Consider the following 24533-nt stretch of genomic DNA (forward strand, 5'->3'; position numbering starts at 1 on the left):
CTTTCATAGAACTTACCTTCAGTGATACATGCTCAATTAGATAGCTCCCTCATTGTTACCAATCCCTCTCCCCTACAGCTGCCCTTACAGAAGTGACTACTGGGAATCAATTCACTTCCCCTTCTCCCCATCCCAAGTCTGCCACACTGACATGGCTGACAGTCCTCCCAAAGTTAGATCTACTTCTCTCACTCTAATCCAAAGTTCCCAAGCATTGATGCACATTAGAATCTCCTAAGGAGGTTTTAAAAATACTTAGTCCCGAGTTACACTCCATGCCAATTAAGTCAGAATGTCTGGGGATGGGGCCCAGGTATCAGTTTATAAATACCCCCTAGGTGACTGCAATTTGCACAACTAGGAACCGCTGTTCTAACCCATGGGAGGCCTGAAATGTGAAGTACTTGCCAAATCTTTTAGGCACCTGCTAGCACTTGGGTTGATTTTAACTCAAGCCAACAAACAACTGCAATACCTCAATGCAAAAATTAGAAACCCACCTTCCAGCAGTCCCATCACAGTGCCCCTAATATGCCCCTACCCCAGTACTGAGACCTCCATATCCAACCTATCCACTGTCTCAGAAGCAGTAATCTGTTGAGGGGTAGGAGATATTGCCCTGGAAAGACATCGGAGAGAAAGCTGCATTTGCAATAGCCTTTACGAATGGAAAGGATTTTCCCAGGTGCAGAGATGAAGGAAAATGGCATTAAAAACTGGCCATAGCCTAAGAAAGGTATGAATAGTGTGGAAGTGAAGGGTACAACACTGGTTCTATTTTCTATCACTGCCTCTCAGAGTGCGTCTAAAGAACACTATATCAAAATTACCTGGGTGAAGACCAGATAGCTGCATTTCCACCAAGGTCCCAGGGTGCTTCTGGAATTTGACCTTCACCTGAGGGAAAGTTGGATCCCATCTCAGTAGGAAAATATAAGAGGTCACCTTACCTTGCACTCCCTCCGGCAGATTTGCTAGCGTCTGAACAACCCCACAGTTGGTGTTTGCTGCCCCCTTGTGGAAAGAGGTGGGAATTATCCTTTCCCTTCCCACTCAGTTGCTGAGCACCGCCTTGGAAAGCACATTACCCAGGAATTTTGTGTCCAGCAAGCAAGGCTGATAACATTAGAGAGATTTGGGGGACATCTCTCTTCTGTCTTTTTATATTCCTGTAAACATGGATCGCTCCTTAGCTATCTCCAGGAAATCCAATTCTATGGCCTCCATGGATCACTTATTCCTATGGGAGAGGGTAGAGGGTTTTGAATGGGAGGCCAAGGAAAACGTTCTTTAGGAGTAGGGACTCTGCTGGAGAGTAACTTCAGAGCTTTGGAAAGATTAATGTGACAGAGGCACACAGGATGGATCAGATGAGAGGAAAAACTAGAGAGAGGGTTAATTAGACTATTGCATTAATGAAGAAACACGGAATGGTATGGAAAGGGACAGATGTGACAGACATTGTAAACAAAGATCAGACAGAATCCAGTGGTTTACTACCACCTGGAGTGTGGGACAGAAAGGATTCATCTCATGGTGAATCATGGCTTTTTTCTAGACCCTATGACTGAGGCACTAATCTCACCTGGTAACAGTTTGCTTCACCTGAAAACTCAATTCTTTTGAGATGAAAGAACTTCCACTTCCAGGGTGCTAATTTGCAAATCCTACCCATTAAGGTAAAGAGAGTAATGCTTCAGCTGTAGACAGGGCTATGCCCACACAGAGATGGCTACTGAACCCTCCGCTGGTTATTCATTTATCATAAGGCACTGTCTCCAGAAGACACCTCTAACGGCACATGTTCCCTATGAGAAATCCTGTTACTTCATCAATGACAGTTATCTCTAGCTACAGTACCAATTAGTTGATCAGATATATTAGCTCTTCCCAGATAGTAGGAAGGCCAGTGAGAATGGTGCTGAAGACATTAAATAAGTGGTGGGTAGGCACTTCAGGTGTTACTCTGGGGGACCCAGAGTCACCTTCAGGCACCATAAGAGCATTGGATCCTCAGTCCGTAGTAATAACAACTGTTTCTGTTTATTGAGTGGCAGGCGCTAATAAAAGCTTCTTACATGTATTAACTCACTCAACCTTCACACCCGTCCTCTGAGATGGGAGGTAGTATGATGATGCCGATTTTAGAGCAGTGGAAGGTGAGGCACATAGAGGCTGAGTAATTAGCCAAGGCCAAAGTTAGGAAGTACGGGAGCCAAGATTTCAACCACAACAGTCTGACTCCGTTGCCTACATGATTAACCCCAGTGTTATAATACCTTGAAAATATTAGAAGAAAAAGATGGGTTTATATGGCATAACATGGAGCCATAAACCCTCAAAGATGCTCCAGATCTTCGGGGTTTAATGCCACTCCTCCAAAATGATCCAGGGGGAACAGTACTGAGAGGATCCGGCAGCATCCTCCAGGACAGAGTCAGGATAGTGAGGAGTAGGAGGAGGGAAGGGCAGAGGAAGAGATAAAGGTCGAGCACTTATGAGGAAAGAATAGAGGAAGAGAGGTAAGGTGGGTGGGGGGCTCTTAAGACAGAGGCTGACAGTGAGAAAGAAGTATGTTGTACCATCCATTGATTCTTATTTGTATGTAACAGGCAACTAGTAAGCCTTCTTTCTGGTAACAGACCATTTTATGGGACTAAGGAGTAACACAACAAATGCTTCTACTGTGATACTAAATCCTTTGTGTCATAAAGGGATGCCCTGAAGCTGGTGGAAATACAGTGCTGTAGTAGATAATGAATTAATTAGATTACCTAACACTAAGATATAAAAAACAGCCTATAGCTTTAGGGCTACTAATATGCCACTTTCTCTGATCTGACACACCTAAAATGGTACCTTAAGGGCAACTGTCACCATCAGTTGTAGGTGGGAGAAAAATAAATTCTTTTTAGATCAGTAGATGAACTGAGAACAATTCTTTTTAGAGCAAAAACTGAAGGAAATTCACCAGATGTCTATAAATGGTTTAAGTGACCTGTCCCCGAATTTCATGATGATATCATTGCCTTAATGAAATTAGTAATTAACATTCTAGATTTGGATTAAATCCAAATGATTAAAAAAATGATTAAATGATTAAAAAAATCTGTTGTTGGTATTTGTTCAAGGTATATGTATATGACCCTCTACGTTGCTCCTTTTTATTTTACTCCCAAATACTTCCCTGGAAGTAAAATGTCTTAGAGCAAACATTATATTAGCCACCTTTTTCAAAGTATTAATCATAAGACATCCTCACTTCTGCCTTTTCCTCATAGCTATCACTGATGAAGCTTTGATGTCATTTGACTTCCATGGATAATTGAGTTAATTGTATAATGATTAATTTTTTGATGGTTGAAGTCATGATAAATCTCCTCTTACCTGGAAAGCATAGATACCACTGGCATATAAATGACACTTTACAAATTGTGGAATGCAGTATAAGGGCATTACTATTTAAGCATCATGATAATAACAATTGCTAAGAAGCATCACAGTAAATTCTAAATGATAACAGCTAGCATACTTAGTACTTAGAATGTGGCAGATATTGTTCTAGGAACTTAACAGACATTTTTACTTATTTCATCCTTGCAACAACAATAAAAAGTTAGTATTCATATCCCCCCATTTAACAGATGTGGAAACTGAGGCAAAGTTAAGTAACTTGCCCAATGTCAAACAGCTACTCAGTGTCAGAGGTGGGATTTAAAGCCAGGCAATTAGTTTCCAGAATCCACGCACTTAACCATTATATATACCACATCCAATGTGAAAGAACCTGGAAAAGAACTATGGTAGGAACAGTGGTGGAACACCAGTTAAGATTTTGGGGTTTTTTCCCCTTCGTAAATAATACAATGGCTTTTTTTTTTCCCCCGAGAATGTGTTTTCTCCCAATGCAGTATAACTGCATTTCCTGCTAGAGCTGACCTCTGTTATTATCGATACATAATTCTGAGCTTTCTGAACATTACGATCTGACCTGGGGTTGAGTATCTACAAGGGCGTCATTTAAATTCTGGGTTCCTTAATGAACCTATATTTTTTCTTTCCCTTTCGAAGCTGTTGTGAGTCATACAGCTCCATAGGGCTCCAAGAGAAATTTCTATTTTACATATTCATTAGAATGCAATAAACAGTTTAAGTCCTAATATTTAAATACTAGGGAGACAGGGTCACCTTTTTCGACATTTTTTCAGAACTGTGGCTATAGTAAGTGTGTGACAGACATGAAAGTCCATACACACATATACTGTTTTTTAAAATTGGAGAGGCAATTAAGTTTATTTATTTTTAATTAATTTTTTTTTAATGGAGGTACTGGGGATTGAACCTAGGATCTTGTCTATGCTAAGCACATGCTCTACCACTGAGCTATACCCTCCCTCTATGCACTGTTATGCTCAATTTCTTAAAGCTAAGGAGCATACAATTGCTTTGTACCTTAGCTAAATGCAAGATTAAAAAGGGGGAACCCATTAATATTGGTACAAAATACACAAAAGACTCTAAGATTTTTTTTTTATTCTTTGTCAGTGATCCTTAAAATCCATTCTAGTTCAACCCAAGAATGGCTCTCCTTTGCTGAATTAAGAAGGATCACTTCAAGTGAAACTTTTTTTGAAACTGGAACCCTCAGTTAACAAGCTTTTGTAATTTTGAGGAAGCATATAAAAGCAAATCACAGATAACAACATGAAGGATTTATGTTTAAAGTACTTTCAATCTATGTTTTGGATTCAGTCCAGATTTTGCTCAATTTTCTACATTCATCATCTTGTGCTGAGCCAGTCTTAAGCAAAACTGTCAAATAAGTCACTATGTCTTAAGGGCACACAAATGCTTTCTGGATTTGCTTGGCAACACATTCAGTCTTTTCCACCTACCTTCCTTCTAAAATGTTCTTTTTCTCACCACATCAAAATTCTTATGCAGCGGGTTCACCTGACCTCAGCTTAGCTGTGAGGAGGGAAATATTTGATCAATTAAACTTATTAAGATGTTGTTAATGACTGTGAAGTGCTTAATATGTTAGCCTTCCCAGAAGTATTTGCATTTTAAAAGAGTCACGTTTTAACCTAAAGGAATCTCTAACATCAGAATTACAACAATTCACTTAGCGTGGGGGAACTTTTCTGGTGGACTACAAATGGACCTTCCAGGAAAACACCTAAAAGATTGTTTCTCTTGTATAGTGGAACTTTGCATTAACCAGAAACATTTTATCAAGGTTTTCCAAGAAGGATAAGTAGATGATAAAATCTATGATTTCTTACATATTTGGGGATGTTTTTCTTTTATCTTTAAAATAAACAACATACTAGATAGATTCAGAATCATTGGGCTACAGCCTTTCATACGCTATACCTTGAAGATTTGCTCCATTGTTTTCTTGAATACAGTGTTAATGAGAATTTTGAGACCAGTCTGAAATTTTGTTGATTTTGTTTCATTTTGTTTTGTGAGTCATCTATTTCTTTTGTAGAAATATTTGTAAGTTTCCTTCTTTGTCCTTGAAGTTCAACAATCTTAAAAGGATATTTCTTGACCTTAAGCATTTTCTAATATTTTTTTCCAAGAGCTCTTTTGATCTGCAATGTCTGAGATTTTCAGAAAAGTTTTATTTTATTATGTCTTGCAATCTTTGGGATAATTCTGGTCCATCTTTCAAAGATACCAACTATTACATGTTAAATCCCTTCTATATCAATCATCTTTCTTTTGAATCTAGACTCAAGTTCCAATTCTGCCCCTAACTAGCTATGTAACCTGGGCAAGTTTCATAAACCCTGAGCTTCCTGGAAAATGTGGCTAATAAAAGTATTTGCCTTATAGATTTATGGTGAGGTGTGAATAACAGAATTGTGTAAAGCATTTAGTACAGTGGCCTAGGGCCGGCATTAGTATTAGCTATTATTATTCAAGACTTCAAACACAAAACTGAGAGGATTGGATATTTACTCTAGTACATTATCAAGGCAGAATAGGGGACTCTCATTTTGGAAACTATCTCAATGCAAATATTTTCTGTAACCTTCCAATAAACAGAAAGCTCAGTCAACAAGACAACCTCATTTTTAAAGCAATCTGGTTAGTCTTTATTGAAATAAACTTTGGTATATTATCTTTCTCAACATAATTTCCTCATTCCCTTTTGCTTCCCTCTGCTTTGTGAGCTCTTCAGAGGCCCTGAGATTACCCACTGAGAAGGAGATGTAAGTGCCCTAACATATTGAGACACTAAGCATTGTTAGTTACATCTAGTCACATGAGATTAAGGTGAGATGGCAGTCCTTGAAGCTTGAGAAAAGTGTTAGTGAACCCCAGAGCAAAGATGCATAATTTAGATGGTATTTCAAACTCAGACCCAAATTAATCTGGATAGCTAGAGTACCATGTAAAGTCTTAAAAGAGTCAGGTTGTTGTTCTTTTCTTTTCCCTTCTTCAAACAGTTCTTTGAGTAATTGCCTCCTTGACTGTCCAACTGCAAATCTAGTGTGGACGATAAACACCTCATGGAGCTTACGTTCTCTGGGTCAAAGTTGGCAACAGTCTGGTGAGATCGTCATTGGGAGGAAATCTTGAGCAGGACCCTTTAACTCTTCTCTGGAAAAGTCATTTGTAAAGTCATGATACAGAAAGGCCAAATAGGAAACTGCTTCAGTGACTGTAAGAAGAAAGTTTTCTTAATTGGTTGTTGGGCTGAGCTCTGGATTCTACTAATTACTCTTACTCTCCCTTCCGTGGCCGCTACTTTTACCTATAGATTTACTTCTGGAGTTACTTGGGTGTGAGAGGAGAGATTGTTCTGAAGAAAGAATTGCGGCTTTCCTCTGCTGGGCATATTTCTTGCGCTGATGTATATCTGACTGACCACTGTAAAATCTACAGATTTAAGCTCTATGAGGAGAGGGGCCATGTCTGCTATACTTGCCTCTGTCGTCTTAACACCAAGCGGAGTGCCTGGCACCGCGTATTCACTTACTGAAGATTAACTGAAATGAATGAATGAATGAGACCAAGGACTCTTTTTGGTATGCGCACCTCAATATTCTGTGTCATTTGTATATAATCCTTAGAGTTATGTACCTTGAATAAACTTATTCTTTCCCTGATTTAGTTCCTTTTCTTCTACAAACGGATAAATCATAGATTTCTTTCCAAGGGGGCATCCTAGGATGTTTTCTCTAATAATGTGGTCAGTAAGCTGCGATAAAGATAGGGATTTGGATTGGTCTAAATTTAATTCCTGAAGCATACAGTATCTTAGTCTAAAATTAAAGCCAGAGAACAGCCCATTTGGAACTATGATTCAGGGAGCAGGAGCCAAAGACCGCGGGAGTGAAAGAGGCGGGGAGAGAAACCAGTCCAAGAAGACTTAGGACATGTTTCTAAGAATGGTCTTCTCAGGGGAAGAAAGGGGAAAACATTATTCATTGAATTTCATCCCTTGTCGGTCAAGGCTTACCCTAGGAAGCATTCATTTCCCAGCACTTTCAGGTTGCATTTGTGTGAGCAATGAGCAGGTTCCCAGCATGACCCGTTGTCTGGTATCAGAGAAGCCCAGGGCAGGAGGCAAGAGACATTTAGTGCAGGCTTGAGGTGAAGTGCTGTCAGGTTTCCCCTGTGCCAAGCTGGTCACAAGAACTGATTACCACAGATGTGGCTGGAATAAGAGGTGAGGCTGAGAGATTTGAAGTGGTGCATAAGAGATATCCTATGCAAATAGTAAAATGACTAATCACTTATGAATATGCCTGAATAATATGTTGCAGATAGCATCACTGAGCCCCCAAAGAATACTTTGGCTGTAATTCAATCTATGAATTCTGTAGCTGTTTCTAAATCACACACACACTTCACTCGGGCGTTTTGACATTAGTGGAGCCTCAAGGTTGAATTACAAGATGATATTCAATTAAAACGTATTTTAAGGGAAGAAGAGTTAGAAAAACAAACTAGAAGTAAGGAAAACTGAAATTTAAAGGAGATGAAGACACAGTGTTCCCCTGACAAAAGCAGCACTCTTTTTGGTAGAATTTGCAGGTATTTAACTGAAATAAGATTTTACCTGGAAATATTTGTTTCACATGATTTTTAAACTATTTCTCGATATGTGACACTTAGGCCCAGTACACTTACAAAGTAAAGTTTGATCCACTAACATTTAGAGTCAAATTTGCAAGGAAGATGGCTTGATTCTTTTGTTCCCTGGACAGTGTTGCCCATAGAAACCTTCTATCAGTCATATCAAACATCGCTAGAATAAATACGTTCACAGCATGAAGGCTAATAGAAAAAATTAGCCTGACCATTGCTACCAGAAGTCATCATCAGAATAATACATTTATTCATCAGAGGCAAACATAGATGAATCACAATCAAGTAGTTTTCCACATTTAAGTCTAGTCTGCTGACACAAACTTGATTTTTAAATGTTGATCCTAACTCAGTTCCAGGAACACAGAGCTACTTTAATTTTCATTTCATTACTCAAGATGCTTTTTAAGGTGCATTCAAGAAACAAGAGAGGAGCTTCTAATTGGGCTTAGTCCCAAAATGTCATGTTACACTTCAAGGCCAACACCAGTATTCTTGTGGACTGTGATTACTTTTGCACCAGAACTTCCTGGTGAATTTGTCAATTAGCTGAGGATCAACTTCCATCTAAGTTACACACTGACACATTCAGACCCCAGGGATGTGGAAAAATACATGGACCCAGTGAGCACTGTTGAGCCTGCGGGTTGCTTTGGCAGCTTGACTAGGAAGTTGGATCCCCAGACAAATATGTATTTCTCTTTCCTGGCAGCTTTCAGATCAAGTACATGATGTAAAACGATTTAGTGTTCATGCATTTCCAGCAGATTCTGTATATGGAAGGTGTCTTCCTTGATGGCACTCTCATTTCTCTCGGCTTAACTGAAGAAATCTAAATTGAGACCTCTCCAACTCTCACCATTCTACTTACGAAATCAAAATAATGAGAAACCAAGTATTTGTGGCACAAATTTTTTTTGAGTTATAATTATGTGGTCTATTTAGGCTATAAGAACAGCCAATTCAAAAAATAACAGTACAAAATGGAAAGAGAGCAGAATATGGAGCAAAAATGTGTAGACTGTCAATCCAGAGAGGCTAGGGACTTAAGACACTTGCCCCGGACCTGGTGAGGAAATGGTGAGTTTCCTTGGGAATGAGGTTAGGAATGAAGAAGTTAATAATAGCGAAGGCAAAGTATATACTTTCAGGGTCTAGTATGCATCAGAACTGTGGAATGTAGCACTCTCTTTTTCTCATATCTGGTGGACTGAAAATACGAGACTGTTGAGGCAATCTAAGTAGCAACTATAAAACTTAGCCACAGTCACTGGATAATTTCATTGTTTTATCTGAGTCTGGTTGGAAACTCTGAATATCAACTCATTTAAATTCAAACCAATCATTTCTGTATACAAAGAAGTCATCTGTGGATTAATAGTATTTATGGTAAAATAGAGCAGGGTTTCTCTTAGCCTCATTCCTGGAATCAATTTAAAAAAAAAAACAGTTAAAAAAAAAGATAGGCTAGGTTATTCTGTGATATCAACAAACTCCAAAATCACAGTGGCTTCAGTAAAATAGCAAAGGCTTATTTTTTACTATTGTTTATCCAATATACATTGCCCATTGGGTGGGGAGCAAGAGGTTGAGGGATTCTGCTCCACATAATTGTCATTCAGGCTGATGGAAGCTCCAACTTTAAATGCTGTCATTTTAATACAACACTACAGGGTCCACCGCAACGTGGGAAGACAGGACTGGAGAGTTGAGCCTGAGCATTTCAATGCTTCCTCCTGAAAGTGACATGTCACTTTTGATCTCATTACATCAGGCAGAACTAGTCGTCTGGCCTCCTCTAATTTCAAGGAGGTGGAGAAGGATAATCCTCTGTGTTCTGGAAGGAACAGAGAACTGAATACACCAGACGGTGTGAGTAATGGCTACCAGAGTTTTAACCATGACTACCACCGCTTTTGCATACCCTTGGGAAAATGGCTTGACCTTTCTGAGTCTCAGTTTCCTCACTGTAAAATGGGGATAATTTTTGCCTTGGAGTAATTATAACTGCTTAATAAGATAAAATCCTTTAAAGTATTGAACAGAGTGTTGAACACATAGTAAATATTTGATAAACGATGATCATTTTAATTCAGGAGGAAAAGAGTCAGCTCTTATCACTTAGTCTTGAATTACCCACATTTATTATCTATACCAACAAGGTTCATTATCTTAAAGTCTGTTCTTCCCATCAGTGTACATTTGGCCTGAAAAATGTTACTTTATACACTGGTCTCACTTGGACCCTCTAGACCTGAGGAAAGATAATCTCTGATTGAATAAGATACTACCACCATTGGTATAATTATTGTTATGTGTTAAAGAGAGCAAAGACTGATTATAGAACAACTCTGTTCAGATTAATAAATAACTTCTATTTTTTTAACATAAGACATCTTTGTGGTTACTATGCATATGTTTTTGTTGCTTGGGGATATACAAGTTTGATTAGTAATGTCTTTGGTAGCTTTTACGAGGTGGTTAATGTCTATGTTTCATGCATCTAGCTTGTCTTTGCTTTCTATTGTCAGCAGCTAGGGGAGGTATCTTGCCTATCATTTATTGTATTATTGTCTCAGAGCACTTAGGATGGTGATCTGTACGTGATGGGGATCCAACATACAATGACTGACTACTGGTAGCGTGACTTCAGTGTTTCTGCTTAATAACGCTAAGGTACCTACTAAGTGTTAAGGCAAACCATTTTAATGGATACATTCCTAAATGTAGTATATGTATCTCTGCCTTTTGAACAGATAAGGAAAATATCCTTTGAGGATCTCCTCCATTCTTTCAGACTCAAACAACTCAAGTTTACCTACTGTGTATATCCATCCATATGACCCAAAACGTTTCTCCAGCCTCGATCTTCTTTTGAACTCCAGGTATGTATTTCTAACTACAAACAGAGTATCATTATCAGAATGTCTCTGTTTTCTGCCACCTCTGAGTTAACACGGACCAAGCCAACCTCATTATCTCCCCTCACAAACCTAGTCAACTGGTTCTTCCTCCAGTTTTCTGTAGTCTAACCTAGAAGCCTTACAGTCATTCTTAGCATCTTCTGCCATGTTCCTTACATCCAGTCAGCAACCTACTCCTAGTGAAACTACTTTCTGACTCTTTTCTATCTCTTCTTACTTTTACTGCTTTAATCTGTTGTCACTGAAACAATCACAATATTCCCCCCTAACTAGACTCCTCACCTCCATTCTTTCTTTCTTCAAATCACCTTTCACACTGCTACAAGAAGCAGCATGCTGGTTTTTCCCGGTAGCTTTTTTTCTTAAAAAAGATACATTAAAAAAAGTGTTTTAGATACAAATCTGTGTAATTTCTCAAATGGCATCAAGAGCCTGCTTTCCACTGTAATAACCTATAATGAAAAATAATCTGAAAAAGAATATATATATATATATATATATATATAAAACTGAATCACTATACTGTACACCAGAAATTAACACATTGTAAATCAACTACACTTTAATAAAAAAAATTTTAAAAGATCCTGCTTTCCAAATATGTTTGGCCCACCTCCTGGACAGTACAGCCACCTCCTTTGTAGAGTTCACTGAGCTAGCCAGAATCCAAGTTCAAGTCCCAGACCTGTCTACCCATCGTATATCATAGTCCAAGCCTAAATACAGTAAGCCACTTCTCCATTGCTGGACACGAATGAAATGCCACACCCAGCTGCATGACCTGGCTTCCTGAGTGGTCCCTGAGTGGCTGAATGATGCAACTTGGAAGGACTGGATGTTAGCTCCCCATGAGGTAAACTTGACCAGTAAGTGACTTAAGCAAGTAAACTCCCTCTCCCTTCTCCCTCCTCCCTCCTCCCTTTTGAAGACTGCTCCAAGAAGTAGGCTCTCTTTCCAAGCTGTCCAGAAAAGTCCAGCAACAGTGGTGCTGAACAAACACACCTGCTGAGAACCACCTGCCATGTTTCTACACAGTGCCTGCAGTGAAACAGACACCAGCTCCGGAATTCACTGCCTCGCACTGCTCCGTGCCTCTCCTGGACCTTCTGTTCTTCACCCTCAAATCCCTGGACTTGCCCTCCCAAATAAAGTGTCAGCATGTTAATCTAGCCTTGGGCTCTGCTTCCAGAGAACAAGGGCTAAGACACCTCATGAAAATCAGTGCAAAGGGTAGGCAGTAAAAAGTCTCTCCCACCCAAACAAAGCCGGAGTCACAGATCCTCATTTTCCTGCCTCGGAGGCATCCGGTATTACCAGTTTTTATATGTCCTTTCAAAGACAATCTATGCATATAAGGACATGTATGAATATTCTATAAGACAGACATCCACGTTTAGGGCTAGATCTTTTTTTTACATGAGCCAAAACAGAATATGCCCCTCATACCTCATGTGTCCACAGAGTGAATTTTCCAAAACATAAATTCCAATTCCACATCACTCTTAAAAGGTTCTGATGGTGGCTTCTCATTGTCCCCCAGCAAATTTCAAACTCCTAGATCGAAGGCCCTCCACACTCTGACCCCAACCTATGACTGTATCACCATTGCCGTCTAGCCTCCTGCCCTAACGTGCCCTTTAGCACATTAAAGGTTTTGTTTTTTAAGTCACATTCAGTGTTTTCCTGTTCCCCATTACAAGCAGTGCTCTCATATGTCCACACACTTTATTTTTGCCCCATTTGCACAAAATATTCTTTCAATATGTATATGTTGAATGATTAAATGAATCATCGAATCACTGTGGTCAACTACTGACTACGGTCTGATGTTCTTTTGAAATGTTCATTTGTTCTCTCTTCTGTGCAGTTTGCTATCAGTTTTCACAGCTGTGGACATACGTTCTGACCAGCATTGGCTAAGATTGCTAACATGGCTGTACCAAAAAAACAATTAAAAAATAGAAATAAATTAAATGGCTGTACATTCCCAAGGCAAGGTAGGTATAATATTTTCAGGGGAAACCAAGTCACCAAGCTAGGTAAAATGATAACTTTAATTTTCTATACAGTACTACTCTTCTAAGAGTACAAGACCCAGGCTCAGAAAACAGATGGTTTTTTCATTACTTGCTGTTTTCAGGTGATTCATTTAATTCGGGCTTTCAGTTGTGCCCCGGGTGATTGTTTTTGCTAGAAATATGATAGGTGGATAAGTGGAGTGTTACTGTTCCTTACATTTTTCAAAATCCTAGTATATATAGCACACGTGCACAGAAAAAAGGAACACAAGGGGCATTCAACCAAATTACTTTTCCTCTGGGCTGCATGTGGAAATACGATTATGCATTCAAAACCCTGAACACTCGTTAGCATCCTAGACATTCTATATGCACAACTAGAGTGAAATACGCAGAACTGCTTACTAGGACTTTGACGGAAAGATTATCTGATATTTATACAAACTTATTAAAAGAAAATGAAGTTTTCAGTCAAGAGTTTTGGGGTTGTTTTAACTTGGTTCACATGAAGAAGAAAACAAGGCTTTGAGCTTCTTGAAAGGAAGAACTTATATATGCATGAAGTATTGATTTATCCTTCTTGAATCCAGGTCTCCCAGAATACCAACATTACATAATGCATCTCCATTTGTTCATAATGCATTAAAGGGCATCCTAAATTTTTTCTCATACCTGAAGGCACTTTGAAATGAAGCTTCTTCAAGTAAGATGCTTTTCTTAGAAAACAGCTACCTATAGGCTCTCCTCTGTCACTGTGGTCCATGTGGTGGTCTGTTGGAGGCCTACAAAGACTTCTCCATGTCTCGCTACAGCCCAAATGGACTGTATATGGAGTGGTGCTTCTGTGGAAACTGGTTATTAAAGAAACTGTCATGCCTGTGTCCATCCTTAAAGAGGGATAAAACAATACGTTACTAAACCAAACTGAAATGTCAATACCCTTTGAAGGAAGGCTAGGAGAAGTCTCAATTTTAAATTAGCTGCATTAGACATGAATGTAACAAACAAGATATGTGAGATGCTTAGGGTTTAAGAAATGAATTTTGCTTTAGGGAGTGAGAATGCACAGCAAATTCCCATGAGGGGGAACCAGTGGGTCAGGTCTACTCAGATGATATCACAGTGCATAATCTTCATGGTTTTAACAGTTGTTAAACATATTTCGGCACATTCACCCAAAGGCCAGCTGCTATGCCCTTACAGGCCCTACCTAAATTTATTGATTATGATTTGATTTTAGGATTTAGACTTTCTATATCTCTGTAAGTTCCTGTGGAATTCCTCATGTATGAAGTGCTCCAGATCCTGAGGGTATATGTAAAATGGTATTGACTCATTATTTGAGTAGACCTTGGCCTTTCTTATGGCAGAACATAGAAAAGTTAAAAGATCAAGAGGTGACATGTTTAGAGTAACACTTAAAGGTAACTTTAGAGTCCCCCAAACAGGTTTCACAGTCTTGAGGTAAATACACATACATTTGTGACAGTAAGAAAAATCAGAATAAAACTCACACTTTTCTAGACAAATAGAAAAATGGCTACTTTTAGTTACTACTACAGGGACAGAAAAGATCATTAATCTGCAGCACTAACATTTTCCCCCATGCCAACATTTACAGGTTTCGGCAAAGGAAATCAAGAAACTTAAAGGAAAAAATCTATCAGGAAGAAATTAGAGGAAATTTAGCAGCATGAAGAAAAAGAAGCAATTATACTAAAAGCATCAAAGTAATAACAAAGTCAGGTTCATTACAGCTGTCTTCAGGTACCACCTAATTCTATACATTTCAATAGGTATTCTACCACAAATGTCTTTAAGCAACTAAGAAAATCGAGACAGAAGCGGTCTCCTCACATTTCTTATTTTAACAGCATGTTATCTATTTTCTGGCTCTAATTAAACCAAATGAGAATAGAGAAATATTATTGATGGAATGCTTATGGTGCATCAGGAACTACGTGAAGCATTTTGCATGCATCTCATGAAATCTCAAACATGAGTATAATCAATGATCCACCATTCACAGATGCAGAAACAGAGGCTCACAGAAGAGAAGTAATCTGCCTGAGGTCACAAAAGTAGTAAATGGTACGGCTGGAATTTGAACCTGTATCTCTGTGTGACTCGAAAGACTGTGCACTAACCACTAACCACTTTAGGCACTTGGGGACCACTTCTCTATTGAATGCTGTACCTTCATACATATACTACTGGTTGAGGGTCGAAGCAAATGAGATCAGGTGTGAATGTTGGTGTCTTTATGCCAAAACTGATTCATTCCACAACATGAATTGTCCTTCCATTTATCATGAGGAAGCATTAGAAATTATATGCCACAGCATGAGAAATAGAAAAATGAAAAGATATGATGAGTCTCAAGTTCTTTGCAGGTTACTTGGGGAGAGCTAATAAGTAAATAGATGAACATGATTCTGAGTGGTAGGTTGCTGCAGGGGCAGATGGGAGGGACGCCGAACCAAGTTTGGTTGGGTTCAGAGAAAGAATCTCAGAAGTCCCAGTGAGACTTGTTGACAGAGAGAGGTAGATAAGCAAAAAGAGGTGGGGGTAGCAGAAAAACTGGCTTTGCAGGCATGTGTAAAGACCTGGGGAGGAGGGAGAGTATGGTACATTTGAAGAACTATAAGTAGTTAAGTAAAACTGTAACAACCAAATTGCCCAGTTGAGAATACTGTTGTATCGTTATCTGTGCCATCTCAGGGGGTGGGTTTCTAGCCTCGGTGATCCATGGAAGAGTGTCCTGAAGAGAACTGAATTGTATTTTTGGAGCATGTTTCATTCCCACATCTCTTTAGTGCCCTGTAAAATGTGTAGCATCCACCAACCTGTCAACTTTCAACTGTCCTTTGGATTAAAGAAGAGACTGAGGGCCAGTATTTGAAACCTTCGACCCCAAGCATTTCAAAGGGCCCCAGCTACAACTGTTTCAGAGTTAGTACACGGCCAACAAATGCATTATGACTGTGCAGGCACTACCATTAGAAAGCTAGACTCAGAACAAATTGTCATGTAGCATATGTGCATATCTTACCCAATTTGGGCAATGAGAAAACTATGCCCACATGGCATATGTTGGAATCGGCAGCCCATCTGTGGCTTGCTGGGTAAATGATTGAAAAGGAGTAGGGAAAGGGCATCGAGGTCAAATGACATGATATTCCTTCCACTGGTTTTTTTACACTAGTGTAGGAGAACTCAAGGCAAACATCACTGATAATATTATGGCTCTTGACTACATAACCATGCAAAGGGATACTTGAGAACAGGCTCTTGCAAGATTTCTCTGCACAATTCAATATAGACCTATTGATCACTTTCTACATGCCAGATAAGGCATTATGAGTAGTAAAGGACCTAAAAATAGATTGTAATCTACTGGAGATGAAGAAGCCACTATATAACTGACCTCAAAATACTAAAGTAGCATTTCAGAAACTGAGAAAATTGCCAGAGTCTTCATGGAGGAGGTGGCATTTGGGCTGATCCTTGACAGGTGCGGTTGGCAAGAAAATATTCTGGGCTGTGGAAATAACAACAACCACAACAACAACAAAAACGACAATAAAATGTAATGATCATTGAGAGCTCACTATCTGGCAGGACCCTCTCTTAACACTTCACATGTTGAGCTCGTGTCGTCTTCACAGCAACCCGATGTGGTAGGCATGATCATGACCACCTTACAGACGAGGAAAAAGACTTAGGAAAAAATCAGGAAGCTGAAATAACCTGCCCAAGGCCACACCACTGGTAAGCATTAGAGCTGAGATTCAAAATAAGGTAATCTCCAAAGGGCAAAGGAGGGGGGTGGAAGAATAAATTGGGAGTACGGGATTAGCAGACACTAACTACTATATATAAAAGAGGTAAACAACAAGGACCTACTGTACTGCACAGGGAACTATATTCAGTACCTTGTAATAACATAATGAAAAATAATCTGGAAAGGATTATATATATATAAAACTGAATCACTATGCTATACACTAGAAACTAACACAACATTGTAACTTTACTTTAGTAAAAAAAAAAAAAAAAGGTAATCTGACCATAGAACCCATATCCTTAACTTCTCTCCCACAGTAAATGAGTAAAGACCAGTAGTGGAAAAATATAACAATGTGTTTGGAGCATATCAAGTATTCTGGAGCTACTGTGGCACAGCATGTGACAGAATTAAGTGTGAATGAAAGAAGACACTGGGAGAATAGTCTAGGACCAGATTATCAAAGACTTGAAAAATTATGCTAAGGAATTTTCAGTTCGTTATAGAAGTAATGATTAAAGTAAGATTACAGAGTGATAATGGCTTTTAAGGATGTAAGTGACATAACGCAACCCACTTTGGGAATATAATCGTAACCACACCATTTGGAGATAAGGACATGCAGGCAAGACAGACAAGAGGTGGAGATGATGAAAACACTTGATGTCCCTTCTATGAGAGTTGCTGCATTAGATGAGGGGAGAGATGGCGAATGAATAATACATTTGATTTTTGGTGCTAGAATGGAGTGTATTACAGGAATATGAAACATTTCACAGCCCATAACCCAATCCAAGTCCCTAACCACGATGTTATTTATATTGTAGCCATTTCTGAGTTTTCTCAGCAAAGAGATACCAGATAGGTTTTCTCACATCATAACCAAATAACCAATCTCAATCACAATAGTGCTTAAGAAGGTGTCTTGTGCATGACAGAAAAGGCTCATACTCTGTGAGGATTTGACAAAGAAGCCTTTATCATGATGACTTTTGCTTGAGGGCTATCTACACTATTTTAGAGGCTTATATTTCTCATACTGCATTCAAAGGTGCCTTTTAATGCATCACTACATTACTTCAGCAGTATGGTAAATGTTATCCTAATGACCTAAAACCTAAAGTCTAAGTTCCTATAAGAGAATGACTTAAAGTATTAAAAGAATTTGCACAACTAGTTGCTTACTGCTTCAGAGTACTAACCTGTACCTTAAAAGTCTGAGTAACTACCATACAAAATGTGGTGCACCTAGAAGGAACAAATCATTTTATTCTGAGTCCAAGAGGCAGTACAGTGTAGTAGTTAAAAGTACAGTATCTGGGCCACATTGCTTGGATTCAAATTTCAGCTCCACCACTAACTGTGTTGATGGTGGTCAAGTTACTTAACGACTCTGTGCCTCAGTATCTTCATTTGTAAAATAGACATACCAACATCACCAACTTCAGAGAGCGAGGATTACGTGAGTTAATGCACGCAAATCTAAAGCTCTTAGTACACTGCCTAGAATAGACATAAGTCAATGAATGGTAGCTATTCTTCTAAGAATATTGTATAAAGCAGAGTATATACATCAAGAAATATGACTTTCACATTATTTCCCCATTAATTCATTAGGCTGTCTTTGTATTAGTTAAAAGAGCCAACATATAAACTTAACACACAATGGCCACCTCATTTTCTCTTGACTTCCAATTTGCCTTGTGTCAGAACTGGAAGCAGTGCTAAATACCCTATGTGCTGGAGAGTGAATAAAATCTTGGCTCTAGCCCTTACTAGTGACGGGAAAGCGACAGATTAGAATTATTCTCAACATCTGTGGCATATGTTTCTGTTATAAATGCTAGTGTCGATAAGCCTGCCTACAGGAATCTAGTTGACAAACTATCATGAAGAAACTGGGGAGAAAATTAAGAGGCCAAGAAGGAAAATCGTGCATGGCATGATTTCTTTATTGCAGACTGATGGACATTCCATAATTATTTCTGGTCTACAGCTTTATTGCAATAAGCTTCTCCATTGATATGTTTGACAGAGATCAGAATTTCTTCCTTCCCCTGTGGGAGGTGATGTAAGTTTTGACACTTGCAAAAGGTGATAAAATTGAACAACACACTTCAATACCACAGGTTTAGTCCCCTGTGACCAGAGTTTCAATTACCTAACACCTTCCTTGTAAAGCTCACTGCAAAGAAGCTACAGGGTGGAGGGTGGAGGATGCGGCGAGGTGTGTGAGGTGAAATGATCTTTGCTTCCAACAGAGGAGTAGACACTGTTGGATACAGTGAGGATGGGTATATACTGAGAGACCTGGTTTGGTAGATTTACAATGATTCAGCCAAAGCATGACCCCTTGGGCCTGTGACAACCTCACTGGATGTTCAGTGGAGATGCCTGCCTTCCGTATTATAACTCTTTATCTTAGCAAACATCAAAATGTGAGCAGAAATAAAAGAAAGAGGGAGAGAAAATAAGCTATTGATTTTCTTATGTTGTCTTAACCCAGAGCCTAATTGAAGGTCAGCATATGTATCTATCCCAAAGACTGATTTTTGGATAGGCACTATGGTCTCCTGACACACATGCCAAAAGAGGCTGGTTGATATTCCACAGATGCTATCGAAAAGAAAAATTTTTCAGCTGATGCAAACATCCTCTTAGGAAAATAAGACCCAAAGAAGATAAACTGCAAAATAATTTGGCTACTCATTAAGAGCCTAAATAAAAGAGGGGATATCTTGACTGGGTGAGTAGATGGGATACAGGTCAGAGAGGGGAAATTGAGTGTTCTGTTTGTCATCAATCCAGAGCTGAGCCTAAAGAATACATTTATATGTCAGGTGACTAACATCTACTTCTCTCTTCAGTTTATTCTGTTCTGTAGCAGTAAGTGCACATTGTTACCTTCTTCTTTTCCACACTATATAGCGGTAAAACTCGTGCTAAAAAATATCTGACTTATTATGAGGCACACCGAATAACCACAAGGCAGAGTAAAACAATATGGTTCCCGGATTCACTGCAATAGTTCTGCCTCATCAATTTCTCTCTCCCTCTTCCCCACAGCTCCATCTGCTTTTATAGTATATATTCAGGTATAGAAATACTGTCCATGAAGTGCCTATCTTACAATGTCTGATGAAAGAGGCTTGGAGGACTGCTTTGCAATAACAAGGAATGGGAAAAGCCTGCCTCCTGTCTGGCTTGTGTGCTTCTTAGACCAAGGCCAGTTTCTAATCAGAGCATATACAACATGGCAAGAAAATGCGGAATGATTATAAATGGGCAGAAAGTTTCTTTGGGGGATGATGGAAATCTAAAATTAGACTTTGGTGATGATGCCTAACACTGTACATATACTAAAATTCATTCAATTGTACACTTAAAAATGTGGGAAATTTATGATTTGTATAATATATCTCAATAAGCTGTTAAAAAGAAAAAGAATTGGCAAGAACTACTTTTTGGACAAATCCACATGAAGCTAAAAACCTGGGTGAAAATTTTAAAAAGCAGAATCCATATGTGGATGCTATATCTACAACAGCGGTTCTCGAATTTTCTGGATTGTGAACTACTCTGACAGGAGAAAAGGCCCGATACCTCCCCACTGCCACCTCTGTCCCAACTCCATTCAATTCTTCTCATTTACTGCTGGGAAGAAAGCTACACCAAAACCCCCACCGGGAGCCTGTGGCAGCTGCAGCAATGGGGAAACAGCTGTCTGACTCTTTTACAGGAGACTTCAAATTTTTAGCAGTCAAGTGTCTCTGCAATTAGGCCTCCTTTTTTCTTCTCTCTTTCCTGCTTCAGCATTTCCCCCTAGATCCTAATACATCTTGACTGTGTTTTTGGACTAGCCTCCTGTCCAGCTGAAGATCATCGAATATTACTGCCTACTGATCTATATAGTACATACAATGTTTTCTATTTTCCAAACAGCTGCTGTTTGATTGCAGTTTTATTAACTTTTCACTCAAGATCAGAGGTCTCTGTCTCTTTCTTTGTATCGCTGCACCTAATAATTGCTCTGGCCAAATACAATGTTCACTTCACCTTAGATTAAAAAAATAGTCTCTAACCTCTAAACAAGACTTTAAAAAAACAAAACAAAACAAAACAGTCTGAAAGGCAACAGTTGGCTGATTGATATGGATGTGGAATCAAGTTGGCCATGAAAGTAGGCCCCCTCAATAGACTGTTGTGACCTGCATCAAATTAGGCTGAGCTCCACAATTTGGAGGTGGGGGCGGGGTGAGGGGGTTATCACACCATTTCACATTCGTTTTCAGAATTCATGTACTGTCTGGCTTGAGTGATCAAGATGATTTCAGTTGCTCTATACATTTGAGAAATTTGAAAGTGGCTCTTAAAGTTTCAATGAGTACACCTCAAGGTCTTTTGAATAATCCACGGTAATTTAATGCTGGAATGATTTACCCTTGCTTTATTATGTGCAGGAAGACCTCCTGGCTCTGAATCCAGAATCCCTAATCTGTCCTTCATCGTCATACATTTTCAACCTCATATTTAAAGTTCTTATGATGCCAAACATTCCTCCGCTCTCCCCTGCCAAACCATTCTCTGTAAAGTGATGAATGCACATTTCACCTCCCTTCACCTCCAGATCTGTGCCGTTTTCGAGCTATTTCTTTAATGTGGAATCTTTTCTTTCTCTGCATTAATTTCTGACCCTTCCCACCTTTAAGATCCAGCCAAAATTCTTCTCCTCTAAAAGAGTCTTTTCGGATGGCTTCATTTGCTTTTTATGGAGGAATACAAATTCTAGTGTGAGCATCATATCCCAGAGATTTTATTAGTTGGCTAAAGTCAACCTAAAGGGATTTCTCCTTGAGGGCAAATTACATCCTTTTTCATAATTCCACAAAGTCTTCAGACGTTTGGTAATTGGCTTTAAGTCAAGAAGGAATAACCCCATCCTATTGATAAACATGTTATATTTGGTTAACTGCTCAGTTATTCTAATTTTTTAAAAATAAACTTTGGTACAACTTTTTCTTGAGAAGGCATAAAACGGACCTCTGCTGGGCAAGTATACTGAAACATTTGGACGGACCAAGTGATCTGAACTGGCATAGTAAATCCCAAATTGCAATGAGGATAAAAATAAGAAAGTTTTAGAAAATTCTGAAAATAAGTAAGACTGGCAAAATTATTTCTATTTCATTCAGAGGAAGGAGCATAAGTGTCTTGTTCTGAAACCACTGAGATGCTCTATCTCCACATTATCAAAACCAGTGATAAAGAAAAAAATATCCCAAAGCTTTAGTTCTCATTTAGATTGTATTGTGTGCCCACCTGCCTCCCTTCATTCTGTCCTTCCTTCTCTCCATCTTTCCATCCATCCTTCCTTTCCCCCCATAAAACACTTTTTATTTTACTTCCACTCAACTGGCCTGCATACATTCCCCTAAGAAGAAACGCAAGGTAACAGGAGAGACCAGTAGACTGTGGCAACGTCCTCTGCCTAATTTTTATTGGATATGCACATTTGTTCCAGTGGTTATTTTCATGAATCTATCGATAGCTAAAGTCCTACTTAAGAATTAGGTTTTTATAGATGTGACATAATTTTTAGACAACCAAAGCAGTAACATATGGTTTGAATTTGTTTTTCTTTTATGAGATACTTCCTATTATTTTAGCAGTGAAAACACCGAGTACATGTAAAGTTCATTGATATTTAATTTGCCATTCAATATTCTTCTCGGTCAGTTTAACTTGCTTTTCACTTCACATTTCAGCTTTTAAATCTAGAGGTAAAATCTCAGTGCAGGGCATAAGGGTTTCTTAACTGCAGTTCACCAGGAAATAGCCAGTGATTATATCCTCAAGTTCCCCTTTCTATTTCCTGACATGCTACCACATCTTCCCTGCTTTATAGGGGGAGATATGCAAACCAAGAGTCAGAGTTTCTTCTAAGACTATTATCACAGAGACAGTCACACTAGTCAATCTAAAAAGTGATATTTTCCTGATCCCCACTCTGTTTCCAAAATTTTTTGGAACCAGCCAGGTCACTAACGGCTGAGAGGGTTAGACATCAGTGAAACTTGCATTTAAGATCATTTTCCTTCTACAAGGATGCTGTTATCCTCTCTTATCAATCACACTAACCTTATAGCCTTCCATCTCTAACTTTCTTAAATTACAATTGAGTATTTTTTTTATGGTTGTAAAGGTGAGCATGCTAGATCTGGAGAAAGATTTTAGTGAATCAGATTTAGGTACCAAAAAAATGTCTGTCTTCTTCACTATAGTGTCTGACCTTCCTGCCATCACAGAAACTCCTTTAGGTTAGGGCAGCATCTTCAGGAAGTTCCAATTTAAGTAAGAAAATCATTAGCTGTTACTAAGGCATCTACATAGGTTATCTAGGAGTGGCAGTGGAAAACATGAGAAAAGATTGGAAGGAGAGGACCAGCTACATTTTGATGAGGGAGAGGAAAGAAAGTTTTTACTGTGCTGGAAAAGTAGATTTGTACTGAATTCCCTGTGAGCCTCTAGGTGATATGAGGACACAGACGCCTAGACAAGTAAAAGTAGGAAGAGAGGTTTACGTAAATAGGAGGGAGAAGGGAGCCAAAGATAGCCCTCAAAACTGAGTGTGGAGCCAGCTTTGGTCTGTAATAGGAAACAGCGACTTGAAAGTGAAAAAGATATATGGGGGAGGGTACAGCCCAAGTGGCAGAGCGCATGCTTAGCATGCACGAGGTCCTGGGTTCAATCCCCGGTACCTCCTCTAAAAATAAAGAAATAAATAAACCTAGTTACCTCCCCCCACAAAAAAAAAAACCTAAATTGTCACTCTTCAAAAAATAAAAAGTAAATTTAAAAAATCTAATGTGTGTTTGTGTGTGCCTGTGTATGCGTGTGCACACGCATCCATGCACATGCATGTGGGTGTTGATGCATGATTGTCTATGTTTTTTAAATGTTCTGCATTTAAAATAACATAGCACATAAGAAATGATTATTGACACAAAGATTCTGAAGTAAAAAACAATCTTTGGAACCAGGCTAGAAACAAAGAAGGCTTGTAAGTGGTCAATACCATTTCACCAATTAAAGGCGTGAGGAAAGTGATAGACCAATTTACAGAAAACAAGATAAAAGTGTGCCTTAACCTCTACATGGCTATTTATGGCTTTATTGCATGTCAACAGCTCCAATTTTGCATCAGGACCTTTGATAGCATAAAAGGTTCAGCTCTCTCTTGATCTTCATTGGTTAAAAAGAAATGTACGTTTGTACTCTGTGTAACAAGAATCTCTCTTACCATTCCTTGACATTGTTAACAGGGGAACATAACTTATGCTCTGGTCAAGGAGAATTTCAGTCATATATCTTATGTATAGTAGGAAGAATTAATTGAGTAGCCTCGTATTTGTATGGTAATTTAGATTCAGCTAAGTGGACTACAGAATAAACCTTTGTCTCAAGTAGAGTGGTTTCCCAACTAGAAAAGGTAGAACAAAAACTGGGGAAAGGAAATTAAAACCCAATGATCAGGGAGGTCATCATGAGAGAGCACTAAGTTTACTAAAACTAAGTTTAAATCTCCAGGCTCAGGTGATTTCATCCAGTTCAAGAAGGAAGGAAGTGAAATTACCAAGGTTAAATTAATTGATTTAATTATATAAAATACAGTCCAGTATCAAGGTTCATAAAACT

At 38.8% G+C, this 24533-nt stretch overlaps 1 long non-coding RNA gene across 1 annotated transcript in view; it reads right to left on the reverse strand.

Moving 5' to 3' along the window:
* LOC116661992 overlaps positions 1-24533 on the reverse strand; it is a 287826-nt gene that overhangs the window by 121526 nt on the left and 141767 nt on the right. The window lies entirely within an intron of this gene.

The sequence above is a fragment of the Camelus ferus genome, chromosome X, assembly GCF_009834535.1.
Source record: "Camelus ferus isolate YT-003-E chromosome X, BCGSAC_Cfer_1.0, whole genome shotgun sequence".
NCBI lineage: Eukaryota > Metazoa > Chordata > Mammalia > Artiodactyla > Camelidae > Camelus > Camelus ferus.